The 19954-nt window shown below is 38.6% G+C and overlaps 1 long non-coding RNA gene across 1 annotated transcript; it reads left to right on the top strand.

Moving 5' to 3' along the window:
• The first annotated feature begins 104 nt into the window (after window positions 1-104).
• LOC147160537 (uncharacterized) lies at window positions 105-17002 on the top strand. The gene is made up of 4 exons (XR_015097345.1): window positions 105-210; window positions 766-901; window positions 1052-1142; window positions 16795-17002. It is a non-coding gene; the product is annotated as an uncharacterized LOC147160537 (long non-coding RNA).
• The last annotated feature ends 2952 nt before the right edge of the window (window positions 17003-19954 follow it).

The raw sequence follows: 19954 nt of genomic DNA, 5'->3' as shown, positions 1-19954 counted from the left end.
GATAAAAGGTAATTTGAGCAAATTAAGAAACCTGTGGTGACCCCCGTAGGGCGTTCGCGATTCTACACGTGGCGATGTGTGACGTCATTCGCGCAAAGCATCATGGGCAATGTAGGCACTTGAATAGAATGGACAACTCATGTCTTTGCCCTTTTCATTTTGTATGCTCGTTGATATATTTTACCCATTGGTGGAGCATACGGTATAATGGTAAGTAATGTCACTATAAACACTATTTTCCGTCTCATGTCATTGCTGTAGTAAGTATTAAGTAAAGTTATCAAGCCGACTCAGGTGAAGTGCTAAGCTAACCAGTTAAGGAAAATGGTGACATTAACGGCTAATTCATCACAGGATGTGGCTAAAATGGGCAAGACAAAGAAAGAAAAGAACGGCAAAAAGGGACTCACATACGTTAAAAATTACAGGTTTTTTTCAACCTTTTTTCGTAAAACATTAAATATAAGCAATCTAGGGGATTTTTGGACGTACAAAATACTTTTTACAAATAGACACTTTAAGTATATTTTTCAGTTCTATACTTAACTTGCATATTTATTCGTTTTATTTTTTTCCTCATGGACTAATGTTACTGCAAAATACATCCTTCTATCCTGAAGTTCAAAGCCTACCGCGGGCGTTGAGCATCAGGTTGGAGAGCAGCCCCCCAAAACCACAATAACCTTGGGCCTCCCTGTTGTGGACTCACTCCAACAATAAATAGAAAAATAAATAAATAAAAGAAAATCCATCCTCCTTTCCCAGACCTGTCGTCTCCGGAGGCGAGCTTATCTAAATAGAATTGATCGGCCCCAGAGATCATTCATCACGCCAGGCCCTGCAAGACAGAAGGGAAGGCGAGATTTGAAGGATTTGAATTTTTCCAGCAGATGTCACGAAGGTGAGCTACGCACATCGATTGGATTGGAAATAGCTTTTAGCGTGTCTGTGTGCGTGGAGAGAAAGGAAACAATGTATGCAAATGAGCTACTCATTACTTGGAATGACATTTATATGAACTCGTGTTTGTTCTGTTCTGTTTGCTATGTAGTCAACGCTAAAAGGAAAGAGCTCGCGAACGAGAGCCAAAAGGACGACAGACGATGTGTTTGATGACATTTTCCTTCATTAGCTGAGCAGCTGTGAGTATCTCAGTCACTTGTATGTGTGCGTGTTTGTGTGTGTGTGTTTTCCTAATTTGTTGGCTCTTCCCTTCAAGACACAAGGTCTTGCGCACTATAAGAGAAACAATGGTTTTCTTTTCATTCCAGGTTTAAAAAAGAATGGTAATTTGCTTCTGCAAACATCTTTTAATAGTACACATGCACAAAACATTCTGTTCACAAGGCTATGAAATGTATAATTTCAGGTGCACAAGAGCAACAGAGTTGCAGTGGGTTATTTGAGTTGCAGTTCCACTCGAGTCCTGTAGGTGGAGGTCATGTTCTTTACAAACTCGATGACTCCCAAATACTCCCAAATACAGCTTGTTGAAGAAGACTTTTTAATAATTATTAGGGATACATTGATACAAAAAAACCCAACAACTAAATAAAACAGCACTTGTTTATGTCCCAATAATTTGAAATCAAATCTAAATAAAATGAAATAAATATTACTATATCACAAATATAACAATACTTCTGTGATGGATTTATTTAAATCAGCTTCGCTCATTATTTTATTCATAGCACTAGTTTTCCCTTTCTGATGTTTCAAATATTAGTAATTAAGCCAGATACAAAAGTGTGTGGTTGTTATACAACACATGATTTTTTGATCATATGATTGTTCTGCCACAAATCTTTATTGCCTCATCTAACCTAATATGTCTCACATGTTCAGATATAAGATTGTGAAGCAGAACATAGCTTTGTAATTTATTTTGACTAAAAAGTGTTTGATTGTTATGCCAGTGATTTCATTTGACTGAATCAGAGTGTCGTTAGACATAGCTTCACGAGTGATTAGTTTGACTCCATGAGTGACTCCATGTGATTGCTTTGAGACTGTTTTAAATTCACAATTGTGTTATGTCACGTCACACAGCTTTGTGAGTAATTGCCTCGACTTTACGAGAGTGTAGTCATTAGGCCACACATATATTTAAGACTAAGAGAGAGGATTTTGACGCCACCAGTGTGAGATTGTTATGCCATTCATATGTTTGAAATTATTTTTTGAGCCCATGAGTCAGTGTGATTGTTATCGCACACATACACTAGCTATTTGAGTGATTAGTTTTGGTTCCACCGGTTTGTGATTGTTATGCCACATAGCTTTTTGAGTCATTGTTCACAAGTGTATGATTGTTATGCCACATATTGCTTTAATATACAGCCGCCCACTCCCGCCGTAGATTTCTGCCAAATCCCCCGTTGACGTCCTGTCCTTATCGTCAAGATGACAGTAGATCAGCCAATGAGATTCCTTCCCTTGGCGGGACCGTCAAATGAGATGCCTGGCTTTTTCTTGGCGGCGGGGTTAAAGATCGCCCGGTGGCAAAGACTCAGACGGATTGACTGAATGGTAGAACGCATGATAAATATGCAGTAATGAAACTCATGAAATATTCATTGACCTGCTTCCTCTTCCTCCTCCTCCTCCTCCGCTTCCTCCTCCCACTCTGTGTTTTCTAACACAGGTGAGAATAACACTTGGATGACACCAATGTAATAACTGTTACTATTCAAGCCTCCATGCAAATGGGGCTGGCAGATCCGCTTGTATTTACATAATTCACTGTCAGAGAGCCAGTCTCAGTATGTTCGGGTTTGCCAAGGCCCAGAATGAGCTGTAACATTCGGTCATATTTGGGTCACGGCAACTGGCCAGTAAACGAGTTCGAGTACGTGAACTGCAAGCATGTTTGATGAATTTATTTACCAAAGGGCTGACGGAACGATGAGACTGTAATTTCCCAACTTGGACATGTATGAATGTAATATACAGTCCCCTCCAAAAGTATTGGAATGGCAAGGTAAATTTCTTTGGTTTTGTTGTATTCTGAAGACTGAAGTGAGCAAATGTATTGAGATGTGTTGCCTTTTAAATTGATTGCTGAAACAATAGATCATGCTTGTTTTTGGGCTTTGGGTTTTACCTGTGAAAACTGCATTTGCTGTTATGAAAACATGAAGACCAGAGAGCTGTCTCAGGGGGGAAAGCAAGCCATTTTGAAGCTGAGACAGGAGGGGAAAAATCGAATCGAATCAAATAGAAATCCTTTACTGTCGTTGTAAAGTGCAGATACTACAAAATTGGGTGTCGTGTAAACTCCACTAGTAGCCCGAATCCAGCGTGCTATTATAAAAAACTCAATGCTTTACGAGAACCATCTGAATGATAGGAAAACACCACCCCCTCGAAATCCAAATGTACCCTGGCGAGGATGAAAGGACCGTCTCATCTGCCTCGCCGCCTTTGTTTTAGTCGTTTGCAGCAGTCGCCGGCAAACAGCATCAATGTGCGTATGCTCATTTGGCAGCAAACTCAACAGATTGACTGGGGAGCTTTTATAGATGGGCGAGATGGCAGGCGCGCAGGAGCAACAGCTTGCGCAAACACAATGGTACGCAAATTTGCCCGATGGAAACCGCGTTCCAATAACTGATCCAACTTATTGAACCAAAAGCTATTTTCTTTATTAGGCACTCACTCAACGCGCACTCTCATGAAGCTTAGATGCCATTAGCAGTTAAAGTGAGTTGCCAACAAGAAGTCAAATCTTCTAGAGGCAATTGTGCTGATTAAATTAATATTCTGAATTCTGAAAACTATTTAGAATATTATAAATTATTCTAAATGTATATTAAAAAATACTAAACAAATAAATAATTTTAATTTACATATTGTTAGCTAAATAGCATAAATGCATTTCATATTTAACTTACTGTCATGATAGGAAAAATAATGTGCTTGCTAAAAAAAATTGTGTTTACATCATCCAACTGGACTCTTCTTGTTTGTAGAATTTGTAGTCAATTATTAGTGCTTTTTCTTTCTGACCAATACCAATTCTGACCAATAGTACAAGTACTCACCCACACAGAGAACTGATACCTCTCGTACATTTGATAGAGAAAATGTAATTTAACACAATGGCCAAACATTGTGAACAAAACTTTTCATTCTGATGCAGATGATGATTCACAGATGTGTCAAACTGCCAAAGTATAGCGCCAACTACTGCCCAGGAGGACTCACTTGATGTGAGATTTTCCTTGCCTTAAATATTGGTGGCTGGTATTGTTAGCAGTCTCCACGAGTACTTGATGCCTAAAAATAAGGCAGTTATTGGCTCGATACCTCATATCGGTACTGACCCAAAGAGTTAGATATTTAAAAGCAAAGTAAACATAAGACATAACTTTAATCTAAAATTCATACTGTTGCACCAGATGTGAAAATGATTGCATAATTATAGCAATGGCATTCAGAACGTGGGTCACAGTCTCTGTAATCGCACATTCTCCAATTGACGCTCTTTTTTTTTTTTCTCACCAAGGACTAAGCTAAAAAAAAACAGCTTTCCATACTTCTGTGAAAGAACTGCAGGCACGACTTATTGTTTGGCTGAGACTTAATCAAGAGCGTGTGGATACGGCTTTAAACAGAGTGCGTCTTTGTTAGATTTTTTTTTTTTTTACATCCACATCGGATGTCGGCCAGAAAGGACAATCTTTTCTTGTAATTTGCTTTTTTGGCAGAGCATTGACATGGTGAAATTCAAGCTGCTATTTACTGCTATTTTTTAACTGTGTTTTTCACTTAACCAAATACAGAAGCAAAACACTGCGCATAAAAATATTAGTGTTGTTCCGATACAGTTTTTTGGCTCCCGGTACTGATTCCGATACCCAGCTTTGCAGTATCGACAGATGCCGATACCATACCGATACCTACGTGTTTTTTCTCAACATGAAAAAGCTGTCCTGCCATTGGTTCAGAGCATTTAAGGGCCAATAGGATATCTTAGCTCGGCATGCAGTGAACACGTCACGACGGTGAATGTCGAGCATGAGAAAGACACAAGATGCTGCATCCAAAGTCCTATATTAACATCAGAATTAATGGTATCGGCATGTTACTTGTAAGTACTCACGGATACCGATACCACTGTTTTAATGCACTCTGCCGATACCAGTATCGGTATCGGAACAACACTAAAAAATATAATCATTGAATAGCTCACTCTGTGTCTAGTGACTCTAAATGAGGTTCACTTTTAAAATCAAACAGTGTACAGCACTGAAATTAATTACTATCATAATGTAATTAATTGAGATGCAGCTGTCAACTATTTTGTATGTCCCCTTGAAAGATGTGTAAAAACTCAAATGGCCCCTGTTGGTTTGTGCTACGTTTAGCTGCTTTCGCAGTTTTGTGTTTGAGCGTAATACAAAAATAAATACATTAACAATGAGCAGCAATCACACGCATCGCTTCACGCATTCTCTCTCAATTACAAAAACATAAAAAAAAATTCCCCATCAGCAGCGAAAGAAAACAACAAGTAAAAGAAGAAGCGACGCGATGGATGGCGGTGAGGCGAGTCGAGGCTACGCAGCGGAAAGACTCCGGAGATCGACAACGACGTCGTTTCAGGTTGGGGGTGGGGGAGGGGGGGTGTTCCTCGCTGTTTGTTTCTCTTCCAGGTGCTCGCCAGACACATGCCGAGAGATGCCGGCGGCCATGATTTGAACATTAATCACATGAGCGACGGGGCACGCCGGGCGCGGCATCGCGGCAGGCCTCACTCGCTTCCGAATGGCAGGTGGCAGTAAAAGTAAAGCAGATGCGGCGGGCATGCTTTTCATGTCACAATGCCTGAAAAAAGTGACGCGCTAATTCCTTCGTTTCAAACGCAAGCGAGGTATTTTCTGAGGAACTTGACAGCGACGCAAACTTTTTTGTAGCAGCTTTTGACACTTTGACTTATACGCAAAACTGAGCAAATACGGGGTATTGATCCTACCGTGCATGCGCTTCAGTGGTGTGAAGTAACAAAGTACAAATTAAGTGAATCCCGGGATAAGATAAGATACCGAGCTTTGCTGCGATTAGCAAAAATCTACAAACAATTAAATACACCATTATCCGACCATCATCAACACCAAACCCATGTTACATAAACGACTGTTTTTAGTTGTTGACTTGGTCAACATAAACAAACCATTTTCACAATTTTGTTCATCACTAGTATTAGCTAGCATACCAGACTGATATGCTAACAAAAATGTATCAATCCCAACAAAATTGTGCAAATAGTTGAGTTTTCCAATTATGTAAAACTTGCCACGGAAATGCTATATTTAGCCACAGAGCCCCCCCCCCCCAAAAAAAAATTGATGACGTTTTCTAGAATGATGCTAAATTATTGAACAGAATGTTGTAAATACATTTTTCCTTTATCTCTGTAGTTAGTGATTTCATTTCATTTTTGGTTTTTAATAATGCATCTGTGCCAAGAAAATTCAACATTTTGCAGTCGTTTCAAGAATACAAGAGTCAAAAAAGGCATGATTTCAACTAATTACAGGGCATTTCTTAACAAAATTACTACATTCTAAATGACTATGTATATGCATAGGACTACATTTGTTGTAGGCTATGTATCTCAACCTAAATTGTATGTGATTTTTTTCCTTTTTTTGTGATTTAATGACCTTGTCAAAATTATTTAATAATGCCATTACTTTTTCTAATTCAAAAATACAATTGAAAAAATACTAATTACTGAACATTTTGTTTAAACAGTTCTAAATCATTGTTCGCTTAGGAAATAATTTATTTTACCCACGTATTTCAAACTACACTCTCTTGTATTTTTCGTAATATAAGATGCAAACATCAACAAACGTGTTTGATGTGCTCTCTGAGATTTTTTTTCTACAGTTTTGCCATCGGGGGTGGGTGGGAAGTCATCATGCAGAACAGCTGCTTGATCGAATTATCACCTGCCTAATCGGACCTGCCTGCTGCTTTGTAGTTGCCGCAGCTACCTCGAGGTAAACAATTCCCTGGAAAACAAACTTGCATGCCAACAGGAATTTCACTTTTATGTCCTTGGAATACATTTTTACCATTAAAGCAGTCGCGTTGGCAGGAGAACACATTTTTGCAGTGTCCTTCAAGAAATTCATTTACGACCGAGCTAGAATACTTTTTATAATCCTTTTTGATAAAATGTCAAGCAGCCCTTTTTTTCAAATGTCACATCAATCAATGAAAAAGCAAAATGCCCTACTCAAAACTGTTCAGTTGTACGTCTCAAAACTCTCTTATTCTGTCCAAAAAGTTGAAAAATAAACCTCAGAATGTCAACAGTGTAGTTGGGTAGGCAAGAGTGTGAATAACTGATAGAAATGGGAAAACAGTGTCTTTATTTTATACATATGTTTTTACGGTATATTTGAGTGTGTGTGTGTGTGTGTGTGTGTATATATATATATATATATATATATATATATATATATATATATATATATATATACACATATGTTGTGTATATATATATACACACATATATATACACGTATGTTGTGTATATATATATATATATATATATATATATATATATATACACATATGTTGTGTGGACCTAAAAACTCCAATGAACTCCAATGGACTCCAATGTGGAAAAACCAAACAATGGCTCATATCTCAAAAAATAAAAAATAAAGACACTGCTACATGTTATACATGACATATAGATATGACTATTTAACCACAAAACATTGGCATACCTCGCCTGTCACAGCAATTATGGCAAAACCATTCAGCAACACAGCCAGCCTTACAACATTATTATTCGTACCCAACATGTAATTGCATTATCCCATTTATTTGTATGATTTGTGCTCCACATTATAATAATAAAAACAAGGACACCAAAATAGAAGCTTGATGATTGGTGTTCTTATAAAACACATTTAATGTCACATTGAAGGCTGGCCAAGTGATCAGCTGGATATGAAAATCTACCATTGTGTGTCTTGTGGATAATGGCCTTAATGCACTTTTGAGTCTGCATTTCAGCAATAAGTGCCATGTTCGCGCTACCTGCACACACTTAATGGAATCAGAGCTGGAACAAAAATGTAAAAGTAAAAGTAGGAAAATGTAAAAAAAAAAAAAAAAAAAAAGGCAACTATACAAGTAAAAAATTGAGAAATAGTGCATTTGCTCAACAATTTAGCCTCTTCCTGCAAATGTCTTGTTTTCTTTGTAGCCTCAACAAGCGCATGGCCAAATATCATTCTGGTAAAAGAGCATTATTTTCAATTTCAAAACGTATGTGTGTAAAAAACTCAGCGCAAATATGTGTCTTGTACTTCATTCCTCATGCGCGGCAGGGGAATTGGTTGATATTAAATTGAGCCCTCCTTCTTTTATCTGGTAGAATCAATAACCTGTGAGACAGAAAGCTAATTCCGCCGCTTTTTCATCAAAATTATCGACTGCGCTCACCATCTGCCTTTTATTAGACTCGGCGGGGCTTTCGAGACTGCTGATATGCAAATGTGGGAAGAAAGCAGAGTCATGTGACCTGTGGAAAAATGGAAATTTACTAGAGTGTGCTGCTAGATGGGATCAGATAATAATGTCTTGATGAAGCAGCATGTGGCTCATTGCCCAATGTTTTGTTTTTGTACACTATGTTCCAAGTGAGATAAGACACCCTTTATTGATTCACAGGTGAAATTATAGTTAAAATAATTTCAATACTTTTATTCACTCCTTGACTATTTATTGTTACAAGAAAAGACATACATATTAAGAGAGTAAAGTCACAATTTTACCAAGTATACAGCTAAATAAAAAGGTATTCATAGTCTGATAATAAAGTTGCAAGTTTGTGAGAAAAAATAAATCATCATAGTCCAAGGATAACTGTAAGTTTACAAGGGAAATGTCGTAATGTTCATTCAATAAAGTTGATATTTTATCCCCCAAAGAGTTTTACTCTTTGTACAATTTTACCAAAAGAGAACAAAGTTGTCATTCTAAAAGAAAAAAAAGTTGTAATATGGGAATAAAAATAACAATTTTACAAAACGAAAAATATTGTGACACTGAAAAAATAGCAACATTCTGACAATAAAGTTGTAATTTTACAAGAAAAACAATCCTGATGTAATCTCACGAGAACAATTTCGTAATAGTTGGAAAATATTTGTATATAAAAAAACAAAATATTATGAAAATCGTAACAACAAGAAAAAAAGTGTACCGGTAATGTTACAGGAATAGGGGTTTCAATATTTCAAGAAAAAAAGTATTAGTAGCTACTAGGGGTGGGAATCTTTGAATGTCTCACGATTCAATTCCGATTTTTGGGTCTGCGATTCGATTCAGAATCGATTTTCGATTAAGAACGCTTTTTGATTCAAAATGATTTGATTGACAATGATTTTTGCTTCAATCTATAGATGTGCAAGGAATTGTAATGATCTACTCCAGTACTAATGCTAATTAGCGCGCTACTCGCGACACTTTTATCACTCAAAAGAATGGCTCCACACTGCAAAAAAACCAAAACTTTTATTGGAATAACTTGATCGTGACTTTTTCCTTCTACTCTCTAATGTGGCTACAACTTAACAATGTATTAGACCGCGTGGAACCACACTGCCCCTAAGTAGCCAAATCAGGTGCAACATGAACAGCGCTCCAAATAAAGGCAAAGGCAAGACAGTATAAAATAATTTAAATAAAAACTATTTTGGGACATTTAAAATCGATTCTAAATCGTACTAAATGAGAATCGCGATTCTTATGAGAATACATTTTTTGGGCACACCCCTAGTAGCTACGCAAAAAATAAAGTTAATATTTTATGGGGGGGAAAAAACTATAGTGCTTGAGAATAAACTTATTTTAGAAGAAAAAAATACCATTAATAGAGTGAAGTTGTAATTTTACAAAAGGTGGAATATTACAAAGATAAAGTTGTAAAAAAAAGTTGCAAGAAAAAAGTCGCAATTTAACAAAATCGTAAAAGGACAATAGTTCAAGAATAAAAGTATCATAACATTCCAACAATAAAGTTGTAGTTTTACGAGAAAAAAAACCCTCAACAGTCTGTGAATAAATGTATAATTTTATAAATCATAATATTCCGAGAATAAGCATGTAATTTCACAAGAAAAATGTCATAATATTTAGACAATAATGTTTTTTTTAACACAAATAAAAAAGTTGAATATTATGAAAATGAACTTGTAATTTTATGCGAAAAATGTTATAAGTGGTTATAAGTTATAAGTCCAATAACAAACGTTTTAAATGAGAAGGACACAATATTGGAATTGTATGCAACTCATTTACACAACAACTTTTTACTTCACTTTCCTTCCCCTGCTCGTACAACTTGTTCTGTTTACGTGTCCCAATGTCTGTCTCCCTAAAATCATCATCCTCATCATCATATTCTCAACCACCCTCCCAATCTGCTACGATAGAGGTTCCTGTCATCGCATTCAAACAAGCGCAGCTGAAGATAAAAAGGGAAAAGGGACCAATTAGCATCTCTGCGCCAGACTCAAACCACTGGAGAGTCTCCAGTCTTCTCTCTGTTTTCATTATATACACGAGAAAAAAAAGTCATTTAACTAAATTCAAGGAAAAAGCACACTTGGAAAAGTTCTCCAAGAAAATGCCCAAACTTTCCTCTTTTGGTAATTTTTCCCTTAACTTATTCACTGCCAGGCTTGCCTGACCAGTAAAATGTATATTTGATGCTTATAGCCATCTATGGCAGTGAATGAGTTCATTTCACACTCAAATTGAACGTACGGTAGTGCACCATTTGAAATTTTTGCAGAAAAAAATTGCCTCTAGAGTCAGTTTTATTAGCATTGTGAAAATTGGAGGATATGTCTAGCACGAGTAGAGCCACAGAAAAGTCTCAAAAACCCATCCCTGACACGATACATGAAGTCTGCCATTTTGATTTGAAGTGACCATTTTTGGATCTTTTTAAGCCATCTTCAGGTCGGTCGTTTCCCCTGAATTTTGTTTTGAGAATTCAGTCCGTTAGGCCAGTTTCACATAGCAACATTGGAATTTAGATGTAAACCATGATTGGGCCCCACAAAAAAAGTCTCAAGAAGCCATTCCTGAAAAAAAATACAAGTCTGCCATTTCAGTTTGAAGCAGCCATTTTAGGTAGATTTTCCCAGGGTGTTTCAAACATAGGCTTTATATTATTCACTTGCTATTAGTTAAACACCGCTGCTTTACACTATTCACCTAATAGAGTATGGACAAAAGGTAGATCAGTTCACACATAAGCATTTAACTCAGCGTGTCATGCAGAACTGGAAACGTGAATGAATAATCCAGGCAAGCTAATCAAGCCAAATTCACTTGAATAATTTAGCTGTTTGCCAGTGAAAGGCAGCGTGACGTACGCAGGTGCACAAACACAATTATCAGCGTGGGGAAAAAGTCATATCAAACCTGTTGAACTCTGCCGCTCGAATGCAGAAAAAGAACGCACACGGGCGGAAAAGGTGGTGCTGATAGCAATTCATTATTCTCGGATATAATAGTTAAAAAAAAAAAATGGCATTAGAGCTAAAAATGGGAAAATGATTGACACGCGCTAGCATGCGACACGACGCTCACAAACGTGATTGTAACGCGATGAAAAATGCAGCAGCTGAGCGGCCTCGTTCCTTTCAGGAAGTTTCTCTCATCTTTTGTACTCTCAAACCCTTCTACCACTTGCATTTCCTGCCGCATCGTCGACTTTTTCTTCATCTGTTTCCATGTTCCGTGTGCTTCCTCCTTTTGCTTTTTCTTCATCAAATATTCCGAAGGTACAAAGCCGCCTGGCTGGGTGTTGGAGTGCAATGAAGTCATATTGTTAGATTGTAGCAGGGAAATATCACAGGCGCAAACATAGCAGCTCGCTAACTAGGTTAAGGGTTTCAAATTAGGGGTTTAAACATCACCGTTATGGCTTTAAATTAGGATTTGAAGCAAAGGTTAGAGTTTGAAATTATGCTGTCAAGCATGGGTCAACATTTCAAACAAGGGTTTGAAAGATGTACTCACTGTAGAGCTTTTGTCATTACAGTCTTTTTTATTTCTCCTAATAGTCATTTATTTGAGCGAGACATTTATTTTTTTCTTCAGTATGTTCTGTTTGGCCTCGCGGCTAAAGCGGTAAATAAATAAATAATAATAAATAACTATTGACCGAGCTGCGAGCCAACTTCAAGATTTGTCTGGCTGTGACGGACATTATTCCTCTTTTATTGTTTCATTCTTCCCAGCGAGTGTGTGCCAGCGAGCATTACTTTAATTGGGCCGTCACGGCCAGATGTGCGTGTGTGTGTGCGCGTGTCATAATGGAAAGGGTGTAGCATTCGTGCGTGCAAGCGGACGCTGTTGTTTGCTGCCATGTAAAACGCTTTATTAATGAGATTTGTATGACGCTCTGGTTGTTATCATATGGCCTCGATGCCAAAACATGAAGTACGTGAGCCCCATCTGAAATTCTTCTCTTTTTGCAAATTAGAACCCACAATATCGTTTGAATAATGACAAATGTATTTACTCAACTGCAGAGGACCAGGCATCTGGGGAGGAATTAATCTGTATTGTAACAAATGTTGCCTTTTTGCAAAGAGTGGCTAATTGTTTGCTTTAAATGAGGGTAGGCACTCTTTATGGATAAGGCCTTTATGAATTTACACCAATATTATTAAATAATCAGGATACTTACTTAGGGACGAACTGGAAATAAAATTTGAGCTGGGAAAAATATTCATCAACTGATATTAAAATAATAATGGTTAATATTAATAATACAAACCCAATTCCCAAAAAGTTGGGACACTATATAAATTGTGAATAAAAACTGAATGCAATGCCAAATTTTTATATTTTATTCAGAATAGAACATAGAGAACAGGTCAAAATTTGAAACTGAGAAAATGTATAATTTGAAGGGAAAACTATGCTACTTAACTCATTCACTACCAACTATTTTCACTGAAGCAACCCCCTTTGCTCCGGGTGTTTTACAGGATTTTGACTGATTTGGCAAAACCTACAGAATATTGTGTTCTATTGCTATACAAACATGGAACCTACCAAAAGAAAGATTCAAGTCTCTTCTATCATCAGGAAAAAAAAAGGATATTTGTATCTGTTTCCGTTTTGCGGCAATTAGCATTAGCTAAGTTTCATCATTATTCACAAATCTGTTTAAAACACTGGGGAAAAGAGCTTTTTGCAACATGGCCCTGGCTGATCTCTTAAACTCTGTTGCTACCTGCTGGCCGCTTTTTGTAATAACTACCATTGCTTTAAGCGACCTCTTCAGGTTAGAGGCTGCATCAATGCCTTCTGTATGCTCTAACATAAAAAAAAACTCCCAAAAACAAAACAATGTATAAATATGTTTTTGGGACCATGACAATATTTAAAATAGAACCTTTTTTTGCGTTTTTGGAAGCAAATTAATTAAATTAATTACATTAAAACATTTATTCTTCATTACGGCCTCCCTTGTTTGCTAACAGGTAATTCGGCGCGATCTTCACTTCCGACCGTTAAAAACGTCAGCTTTACAGATGCCACGCCTCGCATGATAGAATATCCCCAGTGAAAGTAATCGCAGCCGCCTAGTGACACATCCAGCCTAAATGAGACGCGGCATTCATTGATTCGAGTCACTGACACGCCCAAAGAATGATTAGGGGCATGGCGTTTCATATTTCTGTCATAAATAACCGAGTTTAAATGCAAGCGTCAAGCTGATTCCACTTTCATTTCTATTATGCTTTATTACAGAGCCACGGGGCCGCCATAATTTCACAGTCACTTCCATTTAACAGTCTCTTTGAAAATGACAGAATAGCCTCACAGTGTGTACGATGATACGTCTGCGTTCAGTTGGTGTACATTGAATAGCGTCAATACGAGATGACCTTGGCCCTGAAAGCAGAAATCAAGTGAATGCACATTTCACGCCGTGCTACACGCGCATTATAAAGGTGTTACGTGGACACTTTCCTCCCTCTTGTCGGCGCCACGGTCTATTTATTGGGTAAATAACGGCGTTGTGTCGACAGGCTTTCAAAAATAATCACCGGGATTAGATTTGGACCCAAGATGCCGAGCTTGCTGTTTTCGGCTGTTGCGGGCAGGACGTTTCCAATATTTCCTACGTGGAAATTGAAGCATTAAAACGCGCGCACATCAATATGCTAATACACAGGAAAAAGACTTGGTGGTTGAGATAGAGGAGATAAATAAGCTTGCAGATTCTCTGTAGTTTTTTTTTTTTTAATATCGAAGCAGAACATTAAATTTTGTGTTTACTCTTCAGTAATCATGTCATGTTTGGTTTCTGTTTTTGGTTGTGTGTCTCCCTTGGTCATGTTGAGTGTAATCCTGCCCTTCCTCGTGTCAACCAATCCGTGCCCTCAGCCACTTGTGTCTTGGCCCAGGTGTGTCTTGTGTCGTTAGCGTGTGTGTGTGTGTGTGTGTGTGTATAGTCTCCTGTCTGGGTTGGATCATTGTCGCTGTCACCACTGGTGTTTTGTTGTTACTTTGATTTTTGGTCTTTTCAGATCTTTGTTGGTTTTGTTAAACCAGTACCCCTGGTAGTTTTTTTGTTAAATAAATTGTGCTCAGTATAATATGCATCCCTGCCGTGGTTCTCCTGCCTCCCTGCATTTGGGTCCTCCACTCCTTAACGTGACAAATAATTTCTGACAGTTTGTTTATCCTGCGATTGTCTGGGGTCAACAAGGGGTTATGTCTTCTCAAGACGTCTGATAACTAGAGAGTATGCTGGTTGGTTACCATGTAAACCGGTCAAGATTGCCGCCACGGTATACCGAAGAATACATGCTGACTATTGAGTAGACAGTCAACAATATATACATGTCATTGACACGAAGCTCACCAACGATTGGACTGAAACGTCGGCAAATTACAGTAGAGATTTTAGTAAAGTGTCAATATCTTATCTAGATTTCCATGCAGATTGGACAGCGATTGCATGAACTGTGTCTGAAAACCTGGCGAATAACCGTAGAGATGATCTAAAACAGAAACACAAACCGCAGTATAGCAGAATAATACATGCCGACCGCTGTGCTGCTGCTCAATAAATTGACAACATCCATACAAATTTCTCAATATCTGCCTACGATTTAGATTGCCCAACGATTGCGCCAACGGTGACTGAAAAGCCAGCAAATAATGGTGGAGACTCTGAAAATAAATGAACACCGCCGAGACGATGAGCCGAGAAGGTTTAATATGGCAGACGAGCAGTAACCATGGCAACAAGAGACAACATGTTTCCCGTCCCATCACCAGGACACTAATGACCCATCCGCAGCACTTTATATCTGTTGGGAAAACGCAGGATAAATTGCGCGGGACCAACAGCTGCTGAGTCTTGCAACATTGTAAAAAAACCAAAAAAAAGAAAGAAAGACATATATTTTTGGAATGAATTAAAGAGGCGAATATTAATGCTATTTTGGATAGAAAACAGCAAAGAAACGCTACGGGTTATCAAGAATAAAAAAAAAAAAAAAACTGATACGACGTCATCGCACGGCGCAGTCACATCAGTCTTCTTCTTTTAAATTACTGGTGGATCACATCTCTATGGTGTATACTGCCACCTACAGTGACGGAGTCCCATCTCAGTATTCGCAAAAGAAGAACAGATGGAAACGGGCATGTCGCATGTCTGTTTTTTCGCCTTTTCAGTAAATTTGCTTGCAAAATTCAAAACAATTGGATGGAAACCTGACTAATGTTCCAAACTTGGACTAGGGCAGTGGTTCTGAACCTTGTTGGAGGCACCGAACCCCACCAGTTTCATATGCTCATTCAGCGAACCCTTCTTTAGTAAAAAAATAAAATATGATTTTTTTTACTGGTGCACGAATTGAATTGTGCATTCATATCACCTTGTTCAAATAACAAAACCAACACAGTGCATAAGGTCTCACTCTGCTGCATAAACCAGCGACCTCAAAGCGGGCCGGTAGGAAATCTCAGAGCAGGACGCTTTCAATGACTGTGCCCACTAACTGCAGACTAGACTGAGGGGTGGACCTCTGCGGCGGAGTCTCCACCGAACCCCTGAGACCGACTCACCGAACCCCTATGGTTCGATCGAACCCAGGTTAAGAACCACTGGACTAGGGTATTGAATTAGGGGTTAAAAATTGAGACTTTATGGCTGTCTTAGCTTTTCAAAGTAGGGTTTCAAGCCCATGTTAAGTTTTTAAACTAGGGTCAGGGTTTCAAATGAGAGTTTCAAGAGAGTTAGTATTTTGAACCTGAGTGTTAGGGTGTTGAAATAGTATTTCAAATGAGTGTTTCAAGCCACAGTTAGAGTTGCAAATCAGACAGTCTCTCTATCTCAAAATAAACGGGGGCTTCATTGTACTCCGAAAAACGGGTTGCAGGCAACATTTGAGAAAGCACTGCATCTCTCCCTTTTACTAAATGAACATAATGAATGAGGTAATGTTGCTTTGACGGTTGCACATGTTGCCGTTTTAAAGGCATCAAATAAACATTGATGTGTTAGAGCGCGCCCGTGTTATTCCCAGCTTTCCTATCAATGCATTATTAAGACACGATTTGTTGTTGTGGTTGTTGCAGTGATGATGATGCAGCACTCCAGCAGTCTGGAGTTTTCACCTCCCTTCCACTTCCACTTGTTTCTCGCCTTTTGCTCTCACGGAGCCCCCCTGGCTTCCAATTATCACTCATTTATTCTCTAATCTCTCCATCCAGGCACAGCTTTGGTCCGCCTCCATGTGGCTCAGGTCTAGGTGGGGCCGTGAGGGGAGCATCTGGTCCTTTGCCACAATGTCAACGCAGGCCGGGTTAGAAACACACACAGACACACACATGCAATGTAGGACAGTACAGCACATACCTGGCAAGCGGTCAAGAGCCTACATAATGAGCACCACCGAAGCGAAAGAACACAGAGGTCTAATCCGTCTTGGGCTTCCTTCAAAATGATCTGTTGGCACACTTTTGGACAGCAGGTACTCGCATTCATGCGCGCAATCCCCGTGCTATTAGGAACACTATGAATGCATTAGAAGAGGAACATTTTTGATTCTCAGGTTTGGGGATGGAACAGTTTCATCGTGACTAAAGGTGAGACGAGAATTTAATGAAAGAATATTTAATATCTTGTCCTTCAAGATCTCTTGAGTTTGTGGGTATTTATTTTTGTCTTAAGTAAGATTGGGCCTAATAGGCTTAAGATCAGGTGACCAACTTGGCAGTTGAAGGGTGTTCAATTAGTTTGCCTTGAAAAAGTCTTGGGTATGTGCATCTTGTCAAGTCCAGTCAAATTTATTTATACAGACCTTAATCACACAAGAGTCTCAAAGGGCTTCACATGCCCACAGTTGACGAATATCAACTTGCTGCTTTCACTTTGGCCTACTCCATTGGGTTTATGTCAGGTGACCGAATTGGCCATGAAAGCATATTCGATCGGTTTGCTTTCAAAAAGTGTTGAGCTGGTGGGTCATTCTGCCTTCACTTTTGTCCTTAGTAAATGAAAAGCGCGTTTGATTGGGTTGAGGTCAGGTAAATGTCTTGATGATTGTGACTATTCCATCTGTTTGTCTTCAGAAAGTCTTGCGTTTCTGAGCCTTACTGTCTTTACTTTTGTGTTAAGCGAAATACTTGAATTGGTTTAGATTAGGCGAGCGACTTGGCCAATCAAGAATATTCCATTGATTTGCCATCAGAAAGTCTTGAGTTGGCGGGTCTGAATGTCTTCACTTTTGGCTTTAAAAATAAAATAAATGCCCGTTTGGGCTAAAATCAGATGACCAAATTGGCCATTGTAGAATATTCCATAATGCCTTCAGAAAGTCTTGAGTTTGTGGGTCCCTCTGCCTTTATTTTTGTCTTAAAAGAAACCCCAACTGTAATGATAAGTTTGCTCTATATTATTTATTTGGTTGTTACTAACATAACTATGAGATTATTTTTTCAAAAATCATTACCAGTTTAATTACGTTTTGTAGAAACTTTATTTGGACGTACGCAACGCATTAAGTGCGTACTGACGTAGAATGGCGGCTGGCTCTCTTCTGAGCAATGTGAAACGTCTATAAAGAAAGCAAGGTAAGCCTCGTAGCGATCCTAAAGAAACAACATGCGATCGGGAGAGTCACCCTCCCCCACGTCGTGCTCTCGTCATTCATCAGACGCATACAAGAGTTTTAATCGTCCCTTTAGGAACGCAACGTAGATAACGTAAGATTCTACAACATTTATTAAACTGGAAAAGATTTTTGAAAAATTAATCTCCTAGTTATGTTAGTAACAACCAAATAAATAATATCGAGCAAACTTGTCATTACAGCATGCTCTATTGAGGTGAGCAGAGATGACTGACTTGCCCTATGAAGCATATTCAATTGGTTTGTTTTAAAAATATGTTAAATTTGTGGGTCTTACGACCTTCACTTTTGTCCACACTACACTAAATGCAAATCACGCTCTATTGGGATGAACGGCCTAGCCATTAAAGATTATTCTGTTTGCCTTGAAAACGTTTTATACAGGCCGGCCTTGCTTTCGTCACTTTTGTCTTTAGTAAGTGAAAAGCATGCTTGTGTGATGAAATGACCACCATAGGATCTTCCATTTCTTGGCCCTGAACAGTTTCATCACGACTCTGAAAGGCAACACGACAAAATAATTCTACAGTATCGCTTCACGTAGCGAAGCACTTTAAAGAAAAGTGGCTTTTGGATCAATACATCTTTATTGAAGCTATTGTTTTTAGCCGGTTAAAGTTATTCATAAACCGACAAATCGGGTCCTGACATATCTTAGCGCAAACGACGTTTCAAATCAATTTACACCTGCTTTTTAATGTTTTTTTTTAATGCAAGTACTTTATTTATAATGGAGCACAATTCCCTCCCCGTGAAAGCATTATTTTTACTTGAGTGCCATGATTTAATGCGTCTTACACCTCCGCAGCCTTCACGTCACTTTGACTGAAGCTCATCTGCATGGAAGCCCATTAAGCGGAGATATGAGGCACTCGGGCGCGGGACGATCTGGTCCAAATGAATTCATGAATGAGGGATTTTTTTCCTCCACACACTCACACTTCATCTTCCTCCTTTTGCATTCATTTCCCCAGCGGTTTTCTTTTGGCTATGAAATCCCAGCAAAGCGATCGTTTCCATATTGATCGACGGAGGAGGATCCCCTCCGTCTTGGCGGCTTTCATGCAAAAGCGGTGGGGGGCCTAGTGAATAGACCAAAATGACGGTTGTATGCATTTCATTTTCAGGGATGATATGGTCACAGAGAAGAGATTTGGTCCCTCAATGCCTCCCGCGTCGATATTTACCCCTGAGAGATGAGAGTCATAGTGTGTTCTCATGTACATACACTTGTCTGTTGACATTTTGAGACTTTGATTCAAATAGTTTTGAAATAATATACATTTTTGCACCCCAGGAAGAGGAAGAAATGGAATATTCCTTAGTGGACCCAAAATTGAAAACAAAACAAAACATTGAAGGCAATGAAATTCAAGTGTCAATGTGCAAGTTGGTCACCTGACCTAATAGAGGTTTTCATCTTCTGTAAATAAAAGTGAGGGCAATAAGAGCCACAATCCTAAAGAAATTCTGAAGATTAAGGAATTCAATTATCGTGATTTTACAAGTCGCTTATGATTATTGTTAGTTATTTAAATTATGAAAAAGCTACATCACTGATTTCCTCGAAACGTAGTAGAGGCTGGCACACATCATGAGGTTTTTGGCGCTGACTCCTTCACAATATTCGCCATTAGAGTCAATGGTACAGTCCAACTCGGAAGCAAAATGGCACAGCCCGTGCTTTCGTAGTAACACATTTTTTCCATTTGGGCTTGACGGAGTTCTGCCCACCACTG

The sequence above is a fragment of the Leptonotus elevatus genome, chromosome 16 (assembly GCF_054856555.1).
Source record: "Leptonotus elevatus isolate MCC_2025b chromosome 16, RoL_Lele_1.0, whole genome shotgun sequence".
Lineage (NCBI taxonomy): Eukaryota > Metazoa > Chordata > Actinopteri > Syngnathiformes > Syngnathidae > Leptonotus > Leptonotus elevatus.
This window is presented reverse-complemented; position numbering and strand designations above follow the sequence as displayed.